The sequence below is a fragment of the Hydractinia symbiolongicarpus genome, chromosome 9 (genome assembly GCF_029227915.1).
Source record: "Hydractinia symbiolongicarpus strain clone_291-10 chromosome 9, HSymV2.1, whole genome shotgun sequence".
NCBI lineage: Eukaryota > Metazoa > Cnidaria > Hydrozoa > Anthoathecata > Hydractiniidae > Hydractinia > Hydractinia symbiolongicarpus.
The window spans coordinates 7686827-7706209 of record NC_079883.1 but is presented as its reverse complement, the minus strand read 5'-3'; the positions used below and the strand labels follow the sequence as shown (position 1 = coordinate 7706209).

The 19383-nt window shown below is 40.9% G+C and overlaps 12 non-coding genes across 12 annotated transcripts; 8 read left to right on the top strand and 4 right to left on the bottom strand.

Moving 5' to 3' along the window:
• Positions 1–678: 678 nt before the first annotated feature.
• LOC130660615 (U2 spliceosomal RNA) lies at positions 679–870 on the top strand. The gene has a single exon (XR_008987813.1). It is a non-coding gene; the product is annotated as a U2 spliceosomal RNA (small nuclear RNA).
• Positions 871–1055: 185 nt separating this feature from the next.
• LOC130659558 (U1 spliceosomal RNA) lies at positions 1056–1220 on the top strand. Its single transcript, XR_008986762.1, has one exon. It is a non-coding gene; the product is annotated as a U1 spliceosomal RNA (small nuclear RNA).
• Positions 1221–1570: 350 nt separating this feature from the next.
• Positions 1571–1689, bottom strand: LOC130659063 (5S ribosomal RNA). The gene has a single exon (XR_008986274.1). It is a non-coding gene; the product is annotated as a 5S ribosomal RNA (ribosomal RNA).
• A 4865-nt stretch (positions 1690–6554) lies between these two features.
• On the top strand, positions 6555–6746 carry LOC130660614 (U2 spliceosomal RNA). The gene has a single exon (XR_008987812.1). It is a non-coding gene; the product is annotated as a U2 spliceosomal RNA (small nuclear RNA).
• A 185-nt stretch (positions 6747–6931) lies between these two features.
• LOC130659556 (U1 spliceosomal RNA) lies at positions 6932–7096 on the top strand. Its single transcript, XR_008986761.1, has one exon. It is a non-coding gene; the product is annotated as a U1 spliceosomal RNA (small nuclear RNA).
• A 350-nt stretch (positions 7097–7446) lies between these two features.
• Positions 7447–7565, bottom strand: LOC130659051 (5S ribosomal RNA). Its single transcript, XR_008986262.1, has one exon. It is a non-coding gene; the product is annotated as a 5S ribosomal RNA (ribosomal RNA).
• A 4865-nt stretch (positions 7566–12430) lies between these two features.
• LOC130660613 (U2 spliceosomal RNA) lies at positions 12431–12622 on the top strand. The gene has a single exon (XR_008987811.1). It is a non-coding gene; the product is annotated as a U2 spliceosomal RNA (small nuclear RNA).
• Positions 12623–12807: 185 nt separating this feature from the next.
• LOC130659555 (U1 spliceosomal RNA) lies at positions 12808–12972 on the top strand. The gene has a single exon (XR_008986760.1). It is a non-coding gene; the product is annotated as a U1 spliceosomal RNA (small nuclear RNA).
• Positions 12973–13322: 350 nt separating this feature from the next.
• On the bottom strand, positions 13323–13441 carry LOC130659038 (5S ribosomal RNA). Its single transcript, XR_008986250.1, has one exon. It is a non-coding gene; the product is annotated as a 5S ribosomal RNA (ribosomal RNA).
• Positions 13442–18306: 4865 nt separating this feature from the next.
• LOC130660612 (U2 spliceosomal RNA) lies at positions 18307–18498 on the top strand. The gene has a single exon (XR_008987809.1). It is a non-coding gene; the product is annotated as a U2 spliceosomal RNA (small nuclear RNA).
• Positions 18499–18683: 185 nt separating this feature from the next.
• Positions 18684–18848, top strand: LOC130659554 (U1 spliceosomal RNA). The gene has a single exon (XR_008986759.1). It is a non-coding gene; the product is annotated as a U1 spliceosomal RNA (small nuclear RNA).
• Positions 18849–19198: 350 nt separating this feature from the next.
• Positions 19199–19317, bottom strand: LOC130659026 (5S ribosomal RNA). The gene has a single exon (XR_008986238.1). It is a non-coding gene; the product is annotated as a 5S ribosomal RNA (ribosomal RNA).
• Positions 19318–19383: the final 66 nt, after the last annotated feature.

The window sequence follows — 19383 nt, the reverse complement described above, 5'->3', positions numbered from 1 at the left end:
CTACTCTGTTAATTTGGGCTTCTTCCGCGCCCGTGTTAGGATTTTCATAAAGCGTTCTTTGGTTTGCGTTGCGTATGTCGGCCTACATCATCGACACGGCCTGTTTCCGGCTATTAGGAGCAATTCATATATTGGGCACTGCGTTTCGACTTTTTTATTAGACCACAGTAAAAAAATTCACTCACAGAAGTCCCTTTCTTTCATGGCTACAAACACGAAGAATTCTGTCGTAAGTAAAACGAATGCGCAAGCCAAAATAACGATGGGGCGAAGTCATAAGCATCGCCCTGTGGCCCAATGGATAAGGCATCTGACTACGAATCAGGGGATTCCAGGTTCGACTCCTGGCAGGGTCGCACTGTCGCATTTCGGCTGCATGGTCTACTGTGTAACGCGCGCGCACGTTCTGGCGTAATGCGTTGATAAACGGAATGTACGCAGTCATATTGGAAAGTAATATCACGCACTTAGTATCGTCGCCTTTGTTAGCATTCATGTAAGTTACCATCCACTCGCTACAGTCGCTCTCCATCCTACGGCTAAATCAACAGCCGTGATTTTTACTATGTCGCCGTCCATCCGTACGCGGTGACAGTTGTAAGCTTTACAGTAACGTGACATGCTCCACAAGCAGTTACGGTGTGTGGACGATGCCTATCATGGCAACGCTTGTTCTTTATCGCTTCTCGGCCTAATGGCTAAGATCAAGTGTAGTATCTGTTCTTATCAGTTTAATATCTGGTAGGCCATTCTCTGAATGGTCAGTATATTAATCTGATTTTTGGCCTTGGGTCATGGAGGTGGATTCATTCACGCCGTGACCACGGGTTGCCTTGGTGTTGCACTATTACCGATGGCGGCCCACATAAGCAATAAAAGAATAATAGCAGTCCTCTTTCCGACGGCACTCTGCATAGTCTACGGCGGGAACAAAACGCGTACACTGGGGGAGAATACAGCCTATGCCCCGCGACACGGCAGTTTATAACACACTCAAGCCACAAGCATTAACAAACTTTGAAGGGTACCCTCATGCTACGGTGCAGTTCCAACTCATACTTACCTGACGGGGAAGTAAAGACTGATCAATGAGGGTTTTCTTCCAGAGTGAGGCTCTTGCATTGCACTACGCTTGGGCTGACCTCTGCGATTACTGCAAACGTCAGTAACTCGACCGTACAATTTCTGGTAGTGGGGGCCTGCGTCCGCGCTCGCCCCCTCCTTAATTCAAAATGAATGAGCTTAGAAAAGTTGCGCGGCCAAATGTCGGTGGTGACTTAAACGCTAAGGTAAAACCTCGCTTGGCTGTTACGAAACGTGATTGCGATATAAGTCCTCGGAAGGCGGCGGAATTTTATTTTATTTGCCATTCCGTCAGGGTTATTGGATGATCGGCAATAGATCGAGTTTGTATGCATTTGAAAGCTCTTTTTTCTCGTACTATCACCTGAAAATGTCGTAGGAAAATGTCATAGGAAACACTTTCAACAACCGCCACGTTCCTTAATTGTTATAACAAGAAATATATCACAGCACCATTGAAATGAAAAGGCAACAAATGAAAATGAAAAGCCTACGACACCGGGAGTTCCCAGGCGGTCCCCCATCCAAGTACTATCCCGGCCCGACGATGCTTAACTTCCGTGATCAGACGAGAACGGGTGTGTTCATCGTGGTATGGCCGTAGACATTAGTAGGGGCAAATACGTGCAATTTATTTTGACGTTGTGATCAAATTTTTTTATTTAATTTCTTTGAGTTACTTAGGACAAGGCGTATGCATGGATTATCTATTAGACTTTAAGGTTATAGTTTTGTGAAAAAAACAATGTTTTTTTAAAGATGTGTGGCTATAAAAATAGCCGTTGTTTTCTGAGTGTAGCGGTTTACTTCTTCTGTCCTTTGTCGTTCTTCTTTGGGAGTAAGACAGCTTGAATGTTTGGCAAAACACCACCAGCTGCAATGGTTACACCGCTCAAAAGTTTGTTTAATTCTTCATCATTACGAACAGCCAATTGTAAATGTCTTGGAATAATCCTAGCTTTTTTGTTGTCTCTTGCTGCGTTACCAGCCAACTCCAATATCTCAGCAGATAAATATTCCAAGACGGCTGCTAAGTAAACTGGTGCTCCAGATCCAATTCGGTTAGCATAGTGCCCTCTACGAAGGAATCTATGCACTCTACCGACTGGAAATTGAAGTCCAGCTCTTGAGGATCTTGTCTTGGCTTTAGCCTTAGCTTTTCCACCTTTTCCACGTCCAGACATAACTGCGATTTGATTTGTAAGTTAATACAAAAACGTACGAATATTTAACGTAAGTGTTAACGAAATAAACTTTACTCGTTTTTTCATCATAAAAATAGGATCGAAATCATGTTTTTTTAACCAATCATAATTAAGTATTAAACAAAAGATTTTTTTTTTAACCAATTAAATTGCGTATCGGCGTTTTCGGATCGAATTCGATCCGATTTTTTTACTTATAAACAAAAAGTTTTGACTTGCAGTTTAATGCTTATTTACAAGTTAAGTAGCAAAAATTTTTAACCATGTCTGACGCAGCAGCTAAAGGAGGAAAACAGGCACCTAAAGTAGCCAAGAAAGGTGAAAAAAGAGCCGGCAAAAAAGGAGGAAAGATTGGTGGAACTGGTGAAAAGAAACGCAAGAGAAAGAGAAAGGAAAGTTATGCTATTTACATCTACAATGTTTTGAAACAAGTTCACCCAGATGTCGGAGTTTCAAGCAAAGCTATGAGCATCATGAACTCATTTGTCAACGACATCTTTGAGCGCATTGCTTCCGAAGCTTCGCGTTTGGCTCTTCAAAACAAAAAGTCGACCATCTCTTCTCGTGAAATTCAAACCGCAGTACGTCTTCTCTTGCCTGGAGAACTTGCAAAACACGCAGTCAGTGAAGGAACAAAAGCCGTCACAAAATACACAAGCAGCAAGTAAACCAACGTCTACCAAACACAAACGGTCTTTTTTAAGACCACACATCTTTAAAAAAACATTTACTTGGCGTCACTACAAGTTAACCGAAGTTAATAAAACTTCTAAATAATGTGCTTAAGAACACTAGCCTACATTTAAAATACTTCCCCATGTGTGTGTGTGGATTAGCTTCACTTTTCATACGTATTATTAGCTGTACTTGCAGAAAAGACAAGTACATTGATCCATGTTATTGCTTACATTTAACTTAACCCAGCTTTTCACGGAAACACTCCCAGGCAAATTAACCCTACAAAGTATTTCTAAATTTTTTTTGTGTCATATATGACATAGTATCGTATAGCAATAAATGTAACTGTGACAAGACTTTACACATTGTGTAATTTGGAAGCGTGCACAAAGTAATGTTTTAAAAGATTTGTGGCTATAAAAATAGCCGTTTTTGTTGAGCAATGACAACGCTTAACCTCCGAATCCGTAAAGAGTTCTTCCTTGACGTTTTAAGGCATAAACAACATCCATAGCGGTAACGGTCTTGCGTTTAGCGTGCTCTGTGTAGGTTACAGCATCACGAATAACATTCTCTAAGAAAACCTTCAGTACACCTCTGGTTTCCTCATAGATAAGGCCAGAGATACGTTTGACACCACCTCGTCGAGCAAGACGTCGAATAGCAGGTTTTGTGATTCCCTGAATGTTATCACGAAGAATTTTTCGGTGACGTTTAGCACCTCCTTTTCCCAATCCTTTACCTCCTTTTCCGCGTCCAGACATATTGATATAGTTGCGTACAGAACGAGTACAAAAACAACGTTTGAGTTAACAGAATTCAGACAGCTTTAAAAAGAGGCCATAAAATTACCTACTGCTCGTGGAAACACCCTAATTAACCAATAGAGTTGCGTCATTACAAAATGTTCCGAACATTTTGTACATTTTTTTAAGTAAAACTGTAGTTTTTTTAAAAATTCGTGGTCTTAATGTTTCAGTAAGGCAATAAATTTGGCATCGTTGGAATTCGCCAAACCTTCTGCTACTTACTAAAAAAAAAAAAAGTCAAAAGCTTTTGTGTATCAGAAGATACAGCCGTTTTCCCGTAGCCAAAAAACACAGATTTTATAAAAATGTTAAAGTAATGAGCGTAATGTCATTATGCAGCCAATCAGAAATTACTTTCTTAGCACCAATCAAATGGTTTGTTTTGAACCTTAGCTGTCAATCAATATGAGAAATAAAACTTTGGCGCGATAGTGCATTTTAGACCGTCTTGTGTATCCGTACTACATCGACTTCTTAAAATATGGCTCGTACAAAGCAAACTGCACGTAAATCTACTGGAGGAAAGGCTCCACGAAAACAACTCGCCACTAAAGCTGCGAGGAAAAGCGCACCAGCTACTGGAGGAGTGAAAAAACCACATCGTTACAGACCTGGTACAGTTGCTCTCAGAGAAATCAGAAGATACCAGAAGTCAACCGAGCTCTTGATCCGCAAGTTGCCTTTCCAGCGTCTTGTGCGAGAAATTGCTCAGGACTTCAAAACAGATCTGCGATTCCAGAGCACAGCCGTTATGGCTCTGCAAGAGGCTTCTGAAGCGTACCTTGTTGGCTTGTTCGAGGATACTAACTTGTGTGCCATTCACGCAAAACGAGTTACAATCATGCCTAAAGACATCCAGTTGGCAAGAAGAATTCGTGGGGAACGTGCCTAAGCATCTTACCAAACAAAAAACGGCTATTTTTATAGCCACACATCCATAAAAAATATTACGGCTAGCTTTTTATATCAAACTTTGTTCTGCTTTCTGTTTAAATTTTATGCTACATAAAAATTTTATGCTACATAAAGTTTGACAATGTTAAAAATATGAAGGGCAAGAAAAGTAAAAGCAAGAAAATAAGAAATTTAAAAACGAAAATACTTAAACTTAGGGAATCTAATCTTAAAATTACTCTTTTTTAACTGTTTAAGTGACTTAAACAAGTTTAACTTTGTACCAAGATAATGTTTTTTTGTAAATGTGTGGCTATAAAAATAGCCGTTTGTTAATGTAATAGCCAGATACACACAAATTATTTTTTTGCGGTCTTCTTTGCTGCCTTTTTGGGAGTCTTTTTGACCTTCTTTGCTGCAGGTTTTTTAGCAACAGGCTTCTTTGTGGGTTTCTTAGCTGCTGGTTTCTTAGCCGAGGCTTTCTTTGTGGCAGGCTTCTTTGCTGCTTTCTTTGGCGTGCTCTTCTTTGCTGGCTTCTTTTTTGGTGTACTTTTCTTTGCAGTAGGCTTCTTTGCCGTTGGCTTTTTTGCTGCGGCCTTTTTCTTAGGTTTTTCTTTTTTTACCTGACCTAGCTTGAATGATCCAGAAGCACCAGTGCCTTTAGTTTGAATCAAATCGCCTGATGTTACTCCTCGTTTAAGAGCCATTTTCAGATGATGATCTGAGTTTTCAGCAACTTTGTAATTTGCATGAATATATTTTGTAATAGCTTGGCGAGATGAACCACCGCGTTCCTTTAGGGTAGCGATAGCAGCCTTGATCATGTCCACATATTTAGGGTGATCAGCTGTCTTCTTTGCAGCAGGTTTCTTCTTGGGTGCGATTTTCTTTGGAGAAGCTGCTTCACTCATTTTTAATGTTTTCTTACAACAATCCAACGATAAACGATGCTTGTTATCACAGTAGAAGTATACTAAACATTACCGTGTAAATGAGATATAATTTAAGACGGTGCGAAGTATGCGGACGTAAAAGTACCACTCCCGGGAATTGATTTGGCGCGAAAACAGAAATGTGTGTTTCTGTACATCGTATAATGTCCGTTTTGGGAGCCGCGACTATGCGAAAGCATGTTAATTTTTATTTGTAGCACGACGCAATAGTCTGAAAGAGAAGCTGCTGGAGTTTGAGGTCTTCAGCATTACATCTACTCTGTTAATTTGGGCTTCTTCCGCGCCCGTGTTAGGATTTTCATAAAGCGTTCTTTGGTTTGCGTTGCGTATGTCGGCCTACATCATCGACACGGCCTGTTTCCGGCTATTAGGAGCAATTCATATATTGGGCACTGCGTTTCGACTTTTTTATTAGACCACAGTAAAAAAATTCACTCACAGAAGTCCCTTTCTTTCATGGCTACAAACACGAAGAATTCTGTCGTAAGTAAAACGAATGCGCAAGCCAAAATAACGATGGGGCGAAGTCATAAGCATCGCCCTGTGGCCCAATGGATAAGGCATCTGACTACGAATCAGGGGATTCCAGGTTCGACTCCTGGCAGGGTCGCACTGTCGCATTTCGGCTGCATGGTCTACTGTGTAACGCGCGCGCACGTTCTGGCGTAATGCGTTGATAAACGGAATGTACGCAGTCATATTGGAAAGTAATATCACGCACTTAGTATCGTCGCCTTTGTTAGCATTCTTGTAAGTTACCATCCACTCGCTACAGTCGCTCTCCATCCTACGGCTAAATCAACAGCCGTGATTTTTACTATGTCGCCGTCCATCCGTACGCGGTGACAGTTGTAAGCTTTACAGTAACGTGACATGCTCCACAAGCAGTTACGGTGTGTGGACGATGCCTATCATGGCAACGCTTGTTCTTTATCGCTTCTCGGCCTAATGGCTAAGATCAAGTGTAGTATCTGTTCTTATCAGTTTAATATCTGGTAGGCCATTCTCTGAATGGTCAGTATATTAATCTGATTTTTGGCCTTGGGTCATGGAGGTGGATTCATTCACGCCGTGACCACGGGTTGCCTTGGTGTTGCACTATTACCGATGGCGGCCCACATAAGCAATAAAAGAATAATAGCAGTCCTCTTTCCGACGGCACTCTGCATAGTCTACGGCGGGAACAAAACGCGTACACTGGGGGAGAATACAGCCTATGCCCCGCGACACGGCAGTTTATAACACACTCAAGCCACAAGCATTAACAAACTTTGAAGGGTACCCTCATGCTACGGTGCAGTTCCAACTCATACTTACCTGACGGGGAAGTAAAGACTGATCAATGAGGGTTTTCTTCCAGAGTGAGGCTCTTGCATTGCACTACGCTTGGGCTGACCTCTGCGATTACTGCAAACGTCAGTAACTCGACCGTACAATTTCTGGTAGTGGGGGCCTGCGTCCGCGCTCGCCCCCTCCTTAATTCAAAATGAATGAGCTTAGAAAAGTTGCGCGGCCAAATGTCGGTGGTGACTTAAACGCTAAGGTAAAACCTCGCTTGGCTGTTACGAAACGTGATTGCGATATAAGTCCTCGGAAGGCGGCGGAATTTTATTTTATTTGCCATTCCGTCAGGGTTATTGGATGATCGGCAATAGATCGAGTTTGTATGCATTTGAAAGCTCTTTTTTCTCGTACTATCACCTGAAAATGTCGTAGGAAAATGTCATAGGAAACACTTTCAACAACCGCCACGTTCCTTAATTGTTATAACAAGAAATATATCACAGCACCATTGAAATGAAAAGGCAACAAATGAAAATGAAAAGCCTACGACACCGGGAGTTCCCAGGCGGTCCCCCATCCAAGTACTATCCCGGCCCGACGATGCTTAACTTCCGTGATCAGACGAGAACGGGTGTGTTCATCGTGGTATGGCCGTAGACATTAGTAGGGGCAAATACGTGCAATTTATTTTGACGTTGTGATCAAATTTTTTTATTTAATTTCTTTGAGTTACTTAGGACAAGGCGTATGCATGGATTATCTATTAGACTTTAAGGTTATAGTTTTGTGAAAAAAACAATGTTTTTTTAAAGATGTGTGGCTATAAAAATAGCCGTTGTTTTCTGAGTGTAGCGGTTTACTTCTTCTGTCCTTTGTCGTTCTTCTTTGGGAGTAAGACAGCTTGAATGTTTGGCAAAACACCACCAGCTGCAATGGTTACACCGCTCAAAAGTTTGTTTAATTCTTCATCATTACGAACAGCCAATTGTAAATGTCTTGGAATAATCCTAGCTTTTTTGTTGTCTCTTGCTGCGTTACCAGCCAACTCCAATATCTCAGCAGATAAATATTCCAAGACGGCTGCTAAGTAAACTGGTGCTCCAGATCCAATTCGGTTAGCATAGTGCCCTCTACGAAGGAATCTATGCACTCTACCGACTGGAAATTGAAGTCCAGCTCTTGAGGATCTTGTCTTGGCTTTAGCCTTAGCTTTTCCACCTTTTCCACGTCCAGACATAACTGCGATTTGATTTGTAAGTTAATACAAAAACGTACGAATATTTAACGTAAGTGTTAACGAAATAAACTTTACTCGTTTTTTCATCATAAAAATAGGATCGAAATCATGTTTTTTTAACCAATCATAATTAAGTATTAAACAAAAGATTTTTTTTTTAACCAATTAAATTGCGTATCGGCGTTTTCGGATCGAATTCGATCCGATTTTTTTACTTATAAACAAAAAGTTTTGACTTGCAGTTTAATGCTTATTTACAAGTTAAGTAGCAAAAATTTTTAACCATGTCTGACGCAGCAGCTAAAGGAGGAAAACAGGCACCTAAAGTAGCCAAGAAAGGTGAAAAAAGAGCCGGCAAAAAAGGAGGAAAGATTGGTGGAACTGGTGAAAAGAAACGCAAGAGAAAGAGAAAGGAAAGTTATGCTATTTACATCTACAATGTTTTGAAACAAGTTCACCCAGATGTCGGAGTTTCAAGCAAAGCTATGAGCATCATGAACTCATTTGTCAACGACATCTTTGAGCGCATTGCTTCCGAAGCTTCGCGTTTGGCTCTTCAAAACAAAAAGTCGACCATCTCTTCTCGTGAAATTCAAACCGCAGTACGTCTTCTCTTGCCTGGAGAACTTGCAAAACACGCAGTCAGTGAAGGAACAAAAGCCGTCACAAAATACACAAGCAGCAAGTAAACCAACGTCTACCAAACACAAACGGTCTTTTTTAAGACCACACATCTTTAAAAAAACATTTACTTGGCGTCACTACAAGTTAACCGAAGTTAATAAAACTTCTAAATAATGTGCTTAAGAACACTAGCCTACATTTAAAATACTTCCCCATGTGTGTGTGTGGATTAGCTTCACTTTTCATACGTATTATTAGCTGTACTTGCAGAAAAGACAAGTACATTGATCCATGTTATTGCTTACATTTAACTTAACCCAGCTTTTCACGGAAACACTCCCAGGCAAATTAACCCTACAAAGTATTTCTAAATTTTTTTTGTGTCATATATGACATAGTATCGTATAGCAATAAATGTAACTGTGACAAGACTTTACACATTGTGTAATTTGGAAGCGTGCACAAAGTAATGTTTTAAAAGATTTGTGGCTATAAAAATAGCCGTTTTTGTTGAGCAATGACAACGCTTAACCTCCGAATCCGTAAAGAGTTCTTCCTTGACGTTTTAAGGCATAAACAACATCCATAGCGGTAACGGTCTTGCGTTTAGCGTGCTCTGTGTAGGTTACAGCATCACGAATAACATTCTCTAAGAAAACCTTCAGTACACCTCTGGTTTCCTCATAGATAAGGCCAGAGATACGTTTGACACCACCTCGTCGAGCAAGACGTCGAATAGCAGGTTTTGTGATTCCCTGAATGTTATCACGAAGAATTTTTCGGTGACGTTTAGCACCTCCTTTTCCCAATCCTTTACCTCCTTTTCCGCGTCCAGACATATTGATATAGTTGCGTACAGAACGAGTACAAAAACAACGTTTGAGTTAACAGAATTCAGACAGCTTTAAAAAGAGGCCATAAAATTACCTACTGCTCGTGGAAACACCCTAATTAACCAATAGAGTTGCGTCATTACAAAATGTTCCGAACATTTTGTACATTTTTTTAAGTAAAACTGTAGTTTTTTTAAAAATTCGTGGTCTTAATGTTTCAGTAAGGCAATAAATTTGGCATCGTTGGAATTCGCCAAACCTTCTGCTACTTACTAAAAAAAAAAAAAGTCAAAAGCTTTTGTGTATCAGAAGATACAGCCGTTTTCCCGTAGCCAAAAAACACAGATTTTATAAAAATGTTAAAGTAATGAGCGTAATGTCATTATGCAGCCAATCAGAAATTACTTTCTTAGCACCAATCAAATGGTTTGTTTTGAACCTTAGCTGTCAATCAATATGAGAAATAAAACTTTGGCGCGATAGTGCATTTTAGACCGTCTTGTGTATCCGTACTACATCGACTTCTTAAAATATGGCTCGTACAAAGCAAACTGCACGTAAATCTACTGGAGGAAAGGCTCCACGAAAACAACTCGCCACTAAAGCTGCGAGGAAAAGCGCACCAGCTACTGGAGGAGTGAAAAAACCACATCGTTACAGACCTGGTACAGTTGCTCTCAGAGAAATCAGAAGATACCAGAAGTCAACCGAGCTCTTGATCCGCAAGTTGCCTTTCCAGCGTCTTGTGCGAGAAATTGCTCAGGACTTCAAAACAGATCTGCGATTCCAGAGCACAGCCGTTATGGCTCTGCAAGAGGCTTCTGAAGCGTACCTTGTTGGCTTGTTCGAGGATACTAACTTGTGTGCCATTCACGCAAAACGAGTTACAATCATGCCTAAAGACATCCAGTTGGCAAGAAGAATTCGTGGGGAACGTGCCTAAGCATCTTACCAAACAAAAAACGGCTATTTTTATAGCCACACATCCATAAAAAATATTACGGCTAGCTTTTTATATCAAACTTTGTTCTGCTTTCTGTTTAAATTTTATGCTACATAAAAATTTTATGCTACATAAAGTTTGACAATGTTAAAAATATGAAGGGCAAGAAAAGTAAAAGCAAGAAAATAAGAAATTTAAAAACGAAAATACTTAAACTTAGGGAATCTAATCTTAAAATTACTCTTTTTTAACTGTTTAAGTGACTTAAACAAGTTTAACTTTGTACCAAGATAATGTTTTTTTGTAAATGTGTGGCTATAAAAATAGCCGTTTGTTAATGTAATAGCCAGATACACACAAATTATTTTTTTGCGGTCTTCTTTGCTGCCTTTTTGGGAGTCTTTTTGACCTTCTTTGCTGCAGGTTTTTTAGCAACAGGCTTCTTTGTGGGTTTCTTAGCTGCTGGTTTCTTAGCCGAGGCTTTCTTTGTGGCAGGCTTCTTTGCTGCTTTCTTTGGCGTGCTCTTCTTTGCTGGCTTCTTTTTTGGTGTACTTTTCTTTGCAGTAGGCTTCTTTGCCGTTGGCTTTTTTGCTGCGGCCTTTTTCTTAGGTTTTTCTTTTTTTACCTGACCTAGCTTGAATGATCCAGAAGCACCAGTGCCTTTAGTTTGAATCAAATCGCCTGATGTTACTCCTCGTTTAAGAGCCATTTTCAGATGATGATCTGAGTTTTCAGCAACTTTGTAATTTGCATGAATATATTTTGTAATAGCTTGGCGAGATGAACCACCGCGTTCCTTTAGGGTAGCGATAGCAGCCTTGATCATGTCCACATATTTAGGGTGATCAGCTGTCTTCTTTGCAGCAGGTTTCTTCTTGGGTGCGATTTTCTTTGGAGAAGCTGCTTCACTCATTTTTAATGTTTTCTTACAACAATCCAACGATAAACGATGCTTGTTATCACAGTAGAAGTATACTAAACATTACCGTGTAAATGAGATATAATTTAAGACGGTGCGAAGTATGCGGACGTAAAAGTACCACTCCCGGGAATTGATTTGGCGCGAAAACAGAAATGTGTGTTTCTGTACATCGTATAATGTCCGTTTTGGGAGCCGCGACTATGCGAAAGCATGTTAATTTTTATTTGTAGCACGACGCAATAGTCTGAAAGAGAAGCTGCTGGAGTTTGAGGTCTTCAGCATTACATCTACTCTGTTAATTTGGGCTTCTTCCGCGCCCGTGTTAGGATTTTCATAAAGCGTTCTTTGGTTTGCGTTGCGTATGTCGGCCTACATCATCGACACGGCCTGTTTCCGGCTATTAGGAGCAATTCATATATTGGGCACTGCGTTTCGACTTTTTTATTAGACCACAGTAAAAAAATTCACTCACAGAAGTCCCTTTCTTTCATGGCTACAAACACGAAGAATTCTGTCGTAAGTAAAACGAATGCGCAAGCCAAAATAACGATGGGGCGAAGTCATAAGCATCGCCCTGTGGCCCAATGGATAAGGCATCTGACTACGAATCAGGGGATTCCAGGTTCGACTCCTGGCAGGGTCGCACTGTCGCATTTCGGCTGCATGGTCTACTGTGTAACGCGCGCGCACGTTCTGGCGTAATGCGTTGATAAACGGAATGTACGCAGTCATATTGGAAAGTAATATCACGCACTTAGTATCGTCGCCTTTGTTAGCATTCATGTAAGTTACCATCCACTCGCTACAGTCGCTCTCCATCCTACGGCTAAATCAACAGCCGTGATTTTTACTATGTCGCCGTCCATCCGTACGCGGTGACAGTTGTAAGCTTTACAGTAACGTGACATGCTCCACAAGCAGTTACGGTGTGTGGACGATGCCTATCATGGCAACGCTTGTTCTTTATCGCTTCTCGGCCTAATGGCTAAGATCAAGTGTAGTATCTGTTCTTATCAGTTTAATATCTGGTAGGCCATTCTCTGAATGGTCAGTATATTAATCTGATTTTTGGCCTTGGGTCATGGAGGTGGATTCATTCACGCCGTGACCACGGGTTGCCTTGGTGTTGCACTATTACCGATGGCGGCCCACATAAGCAATAAAAGAATAATAGCAGTCCTCTTTCCGACGGCACTCTGCATAGTCTACGGCGGGAACAAAACGCGTACACTGGGGGAGAATACAGCCTATGCCCCGCGACACGGCAGTTTATAACACACTCAAGCCACAAGCATTAACAAACTTTGAAGGGTACCCTCATGCTACGGTGCAGTTCCAACTCATACTTACCTGACGGGGAAGTAAAGACTGATCAATGAGGGTTTTCTTCCAGAGTGAGGCTCTTGCATTGCACTACGCTTGGGCTGACCTCTGCGATTACTGCAAACGTCAGTAACTCGACCGTACAATTTCTGGTAGTGGGGGCCTGCGTCCGCGCTCGCCCCCTCCTTAATTCAAAATGAATGAGCTTAGAAAAGTTGCGCGGCCAAATGTCGGTGGTGACTTAAACGCTAAGGTAAAACCTCGCTTGGCTGTTACGAAACGTGATTGCGATATAAGTCCTCGGAAGGCGGCGGAATTTTATTTTATTTGCCATTCCGTCAGGGTTATTGGATGATCGGCAATAGATCGAGTTTGTATGCATTTGAAAGCTCTTTTTTCTCGTACTATCACCTGAAAATGTCGTAGGAAAATGTCATAGGAAACACTTTCAACAACCGCCACGTTCCTTAATTGTTATAACAAGAAATATATCACAGCACCATTGAAATGAAAAGGCAACAAATGAAAATGAAAAGCCTACGACACCGGGAGTTCCCAGGCGGTCCCCCATCCAAGTACTATCCCGGCCCGACGATGCTTAACTTCCGTGATCAGACGAGAACGGGTGTGTTCATCGTGGTATGGCCGTAGACATTAGTAGGGGCAAATACGTGCAATTTATTTTGACGTTGTGATCAAATTTTTTTATTTAATTTCTTTGAGTTACTTAGGACAAGGCGTATGCATGGATTATCTATTAGACTTTAAGGTTATAGTTTTGTGAAAAAAACAATGTTTTTTTAAAGATGTGTGGCTATAAAAATAGCCGTTGTTTTCTGAGTGTAGCGGTTTACTTCTTCTGTCCTTTGTCGTTCTTCTTTGGGAGTAAGACAGCTTGAATGTTTGGCAAAACACCACCAGCTGCAATGGTTACACCGCTCAAAAGTTTGTTTAATTCTTCATCATTACGAACAGCCAATTGTAAATGTCTTGGAATAATCCTAGCTTTTTTGTTGTCTCTTGCTGCGTTACCAGCCAACTCCAATATCTCAGCAGATAAATATTCCAAGACGGCTGCTAAGTAAACTGGTGCTCCAGATCCAATTCGGTTAGCATAGTGCCCTCTACGAAGGAATCTATGCACTCTACCGACTGGAAATTGAAGTCCAGCTCTTGAGGATCTTGTCTTGGCTTTAGCCTTAGCTTTTCCACCTTTTCCACGTCCAGACATAACTGCGATTTGATTTGTAAGTTAATACAAAAACGTACGAATATTTAACGTAAGTGTTAACGAAATAAACTTTACTCGTTTTTTCATCATAAAAATAGGATCGAAATCATGTTTTTTTAACCAATCATAATTAAGTATTAAACAAAAGATTTTTTTTTTAACCAATTAAATTGCGTATCGGCGTTTTCGGATCGAATTCGATCCGATTTTTTTACTTATAAACAAAAAGTTTTGACTTGCAGTTTAATGCTTATTTACAAGTTAAGTAGCAAAAATTTTTAACCATGTCTGACGCAGCAGCTAAAGGAGGAAAACAGGCACCTAAAGTAGCCAAGAAAGGTGAAAAAAGAGCCGGCAAAAAAGGAGGAAAGATTGGTGGAACTGGTGAAAAGAAACGCAAGAGAAAGAGAAAGGAAAGTTATGCTATTTACATCTACAATGTTTTGAAACAAGTTCACCCAGATGTCGGAGTTTCAAGCAAAGCTATGAGCATCATGAACTCATTTGTCAACGACATCTTTGAGCGCATTGCTTCCGAAGCTTCGCGTTTGGCTCTTCAAAACAAAAAGTCGACCATCTCTTCTCGTGAAATTCAAACCGCAGTACGTCTTCTCTTGCCTGGAGAACTTGCAAAACACGCAGTCAGTGAAGGAACAAAAGCCGTCACAAAATACACAAGCAGCAAGTAAACCAACGTCTACCAAACACAAACGGTCTTTTTTAAGACCACACATCTTTAAAAAAACATTTACTTGGCGTCACTACAAGTTAACCGAAGTTAATAAAACTTCTAAATAATGTGCTTAAGAACACTAGCCTACATTTAAAATACTTCCCCATGTGTGTGTGTGGATTAGCTTCACTTTTCATACGTATTATTAGCTGTACTTGCAGAAAAGACAAGTACATTGATCCATGTTATTGCTTACATTTAACTTAACCCAGCTTTTCACGGAAACACTCCCAGGCAAATTAACCCTACAAAGTATTTCTAAATTTTTTTTGTGTCATATATGACATAGTATCGTATAGCAATAAATGTAACTGTGACAAGACTTTACACATTGTGTAATTTGGAAGCGTGCACAAAGTAATGTTTTAAAAGATTTGTGGCTATAAAAATAGCCGTTTTTGTTGAGCAATGACAACGCTTAACCTCCGAATCCGTAAAGAGTTCTTCCTTGACGTTTTAAGGCATAAACAACATCCATAGCGGTAACGGTCTTGCGTTTAGCGTGCTCTGTGTAGGTTACAGCATCACGAATAACATTCTCTAAGAAAACCTTCAGTACACCTCTGGTTTCCTCATAGATAAGGCCAGAGATACGTTTGACACCACCTCGTCGAGCAAGACGTCGAATAGCAGGTTTTGTGATTCCCTGAATGTTATCACGAAGAATTTTTCGGTGACGTTTAGCACCTCCTTTTCCCAATCCTTTACCTCCTTTTCCGCGTCCAGACATATTGATATAGTTGCGTACAGAACGAGTACAAAAACAACGTTTGAGTTAACAGAATTCAGACAGCTTTAAAAAGAGGCCATAAAATTACCTACTGCTCGTGGAAACACCCTAATTAACCAATAGAGTTGCGTCATTACAAAATGTTCCGAACATTTTGTACATTTTTTTAAGTAAAACTGTAGTTTTTTTAAAAATTCGTGGTCTTAATGTTTCAGTAAGGCAATAAATTTGGCATCGTTGGAATTCGCCAAACCTTCTGCTACTTACTAAAAAAAAAAAAAGTCAAAAGCTTTTGTGTATCAGAAGATACAGCCGTTTTCCCGTAGCCAAAAAACACAGATTTTATAAAAATGTTAAAGTAATGAGCGTAATGTCATTATGCAGCCAATCAGAAATTACTTTCTTAGCACCAATCAAATGGTTTGTTTTGAACCTTAGCTGTCAATCAATATGAGAAATAAAACTTTGGCGCGATAGTGCATTTTAGACCGTCTTGTGTATCCGTACTACATCGACTTCTTAAAATATGGCTCGTACAAAGCAAACTGCACGTAAATCTACTGGAGGAAAGGCTCCACGAAAACAACTCGCCACTAAAGCTGCGAGGAAAAGCGCACCAGCTACTGGAGGAGTGAAAAAACCACATCGTTACAGACCTGGTACAGTTGCTCTCAGAGAAATCAGAAGATACCAGAAGTCAACCGAGCTCTTGATCCGCAAGTTGCCTTTCCAGCGTCTTGTGCGAGAAATTGCTCAGGACTTCAAAACAGATCTGCGATTCCAGAGCACAGCCGTTATGGCTCTGCAAGAGGCTTCTGAAGCGTACCTTGTTGGCTTGTTCGAGGATACTAACTTGTGTGCCATTCACGCAAAACGAGTTACAATCATGCCTAAAGACATCCAGTTGGCAAGAAGAATTCGTGGGGAACGTGCCTAAGCATCTTACCAAACAAAAAACGGCTATTTTTATAGCCACACATCCATAAAAAATATTACGGCTAGCTTTTTATATCAAACTTTGTTCTGCTTTCTGTTTAAATTTTATGCTACATAAAAATTTTATGCTACATAAAGTTTGACAATGTTAAAAATATGAAGGGCAAGAAAAGTAAAAGCAAGAAAATAAGAAATTTAAAAACGAAAATACTTAAACTTAGGGAATCTAATCTTAAAATTACTCTTTTTTAACTGTTTAAGTGACTTAAACAAGTTTAACTTTGTACCAAGATAATGTTTTTTTGTAAATGTGTGGCTATAAAAATAGCCGTTTGTTAATGTAATAGCCAGATACACACAAATTATTTTTTTGCGGTCTTCTTTGCTGCCTTTTTGGGAGTCTTTTTGACCTTCTTTGCTGCAGGTTTTTTAGCAACAGGCTTCTTTGTGGGTTTCTTAGCTGCTGGTTTCTTAGCCGAGGCTTTCTTTGTGGCAGGCTTCTTTGCTGCTTTCTTTGGCGTGCTCTTCTTTGCTGGCTTCTTTTTTGGTGTACTTTTCTTTGCAGTAGGCTTCTTTGCCGTTGGCTTTTTTGCTGCGGCCTTTTTCTTAGGTTTTTCTTTTTTTACCTGACCTAGCTTGAATGATCCAGAAGCACCAGTGCCTTTAGTTTGAATCAAATCGCCTGATGTTACTCCTCGTTTAAGAGCCATTTTCAGATGATGATCTGAGTTTTCAGCAACTTTGTAATTTGCATGAATATATTTTGTAATAGCTTGGCGAGATGAACCACCGCGTTCCTTTAGGGTAGCGATAGCAGCCTTGATCATGTCCACATATTTAGGGTGATCAGCTGTCTTCTTTGCAGCAGGTTTCTTCTTGGGTGCGATTTTCTTTGGAGAAGCTGCTTCACTCATTTTTAATGTTTTCTTACAACAATCCAACGATAAACGATGCTTGTTATCACAGTAGAAGTATACTAAACATTACCGTGTAAATGAGATATAATTTAAGACGGTGCGAAGTATGCGGACGTAAAAGTACCACTCCCGGGAATTGATTTGGCGCGAAAACAGAAATGTGTGTTTCTGTACATCGTATAATGTCCGTTTTGGGAGCCGCGACTATGCGAAAGCATGTTAATTTTTATTTGTAGCACGACGCAATAGTCTGAAAGAGAAGCTGCTGGAGTTTGAGGTCTTCAGCATTACATCTACTCTGTTAATTTGGGCTTCTTCCGCGCCCGTGTTAGGATTTTCATAAAGCGTTCTTTGGTTTGCGTTGCGTATGTCGGCCTACATCATCGACACGGCCTGTTTCCGGCTATTAGGAGCAATTCATATATTGGGCACTGCGTTTCGACTTTTTTATTAGACCACAGTAAAAAAATTCACTCACAGAAGTCCCTTTCTTTCATGGCTACAAACACGAAGAATTCTGTCGTAAGTAAAACGAATGCGCAAGCCAAAATAACGATGGGGCGAAGTCATAAGCATCGCCCTGTGGCCCAATGGATAAGGCATCTGACTACGAATCAGGGGATTCCAGGTTCGACTCCTGGCAGGGTCGCACTGTCGCATTTCGGCTGCATGGTCTACTGTGTAACGCGCGCGCACGTTCTGGCGTAATGCGTTGATAAACGGAATGTACGCAGTCATATTGGAAAGTAATATCACGCACTTAGTATCGTCGCCTTTGTTAGCATTCATGTAAGTTACCATCCACTCGCTACAGTCGCTCTCCATCCTACGGCTAAATCAACAGCCGTGATTTTTACTATGTCGCCGTCCATCCGTACGCGGTGACAGTTGTAAGCTTTACAGTAACGTGACATGCTCCACAAGCAGTTACGGTGTGTGGACGATGCCTATCATGGCAACGCTTGTTCTTTATCGCTTCTCGGCCTAATGGCTAAGATCAAGTGTAGTATCTGTTCTTATCAGTTTAATATCTGGTAGGCCATTCTCTGAATGGTCAGTATATTAATCTGATTTTTGGCCTTGGGTCATGGAGGTGGATTCATTCACGCCGTGACCACGGGTTGCCTTGGTGTTGCACTATTACCGATGGCGGCCCACATAAGCAATAAAAGAATAATAGCAGTCCTCTTTCCGACGGCACTCTGCATAGTCTACGGCGGGAACAAAACGCGTACACTGGGGGAGAATACAGCCTATGCCCCGCGACACGGCAGTTTATAACACACTCAAGCCACAAGCATTAACAAACTTTGAAGGGTACCCTCATGCTACGGTGCAGTTCCAACTCATACTTACCTGACGGGGAAGTAAAGACTGATCAATGAGGGTTTTCTTCCAGAGTGAGGCTCTTGCATTGCACTACGCTTGGGCTGACCTCTGCGATTACTGCAAACGTCAGTAACTCGACCGTACAATTTCTGGTAGTGGGGGCCTGCGTCCGCGCTCGCCCCCTCCTTAATTCAAAATGAATGAGCTTAGAAAAGTTGCGCGGCCAAATGTCGGTGGTGACTTAAACGCTAAGGTAAAACCTCGCTTGGCTGTTACGAAACGTGATTGCGATATAAGTCCTCGGAAGGCGGCGGAATTTTATTTTATTTGCCATTCCGTCAGGGTTATTGGATGATCGGCAATAGATCGAGTTTGTATGCATTTGAAAGCTCTTTTTTCTCGTACTATCACCTGAAAATGTCGTAGGAAAATGTCATAGGAAACACTTTCAACAACCGCCACGTTCCTTAATTGTTATAACAAGAAATATATCACAGCACCATTGAAATGAAAAGGCAACAAATGAAAATGAAAAGCCTACGACACCGGGAGTTCCCAGGCGGTCCCCCATCCAAGTACTATCCCGGCCCGACGATGCTTAACTTCCGTGATCAGACGAGAACGGGTGTGTTCATCGTGGTATGGCCGTAGACATTAGTAGGGGCAAATACGTGCAATTTATTTTGACGTTGTGATCAAATTTTTTTATTTAATTTCTT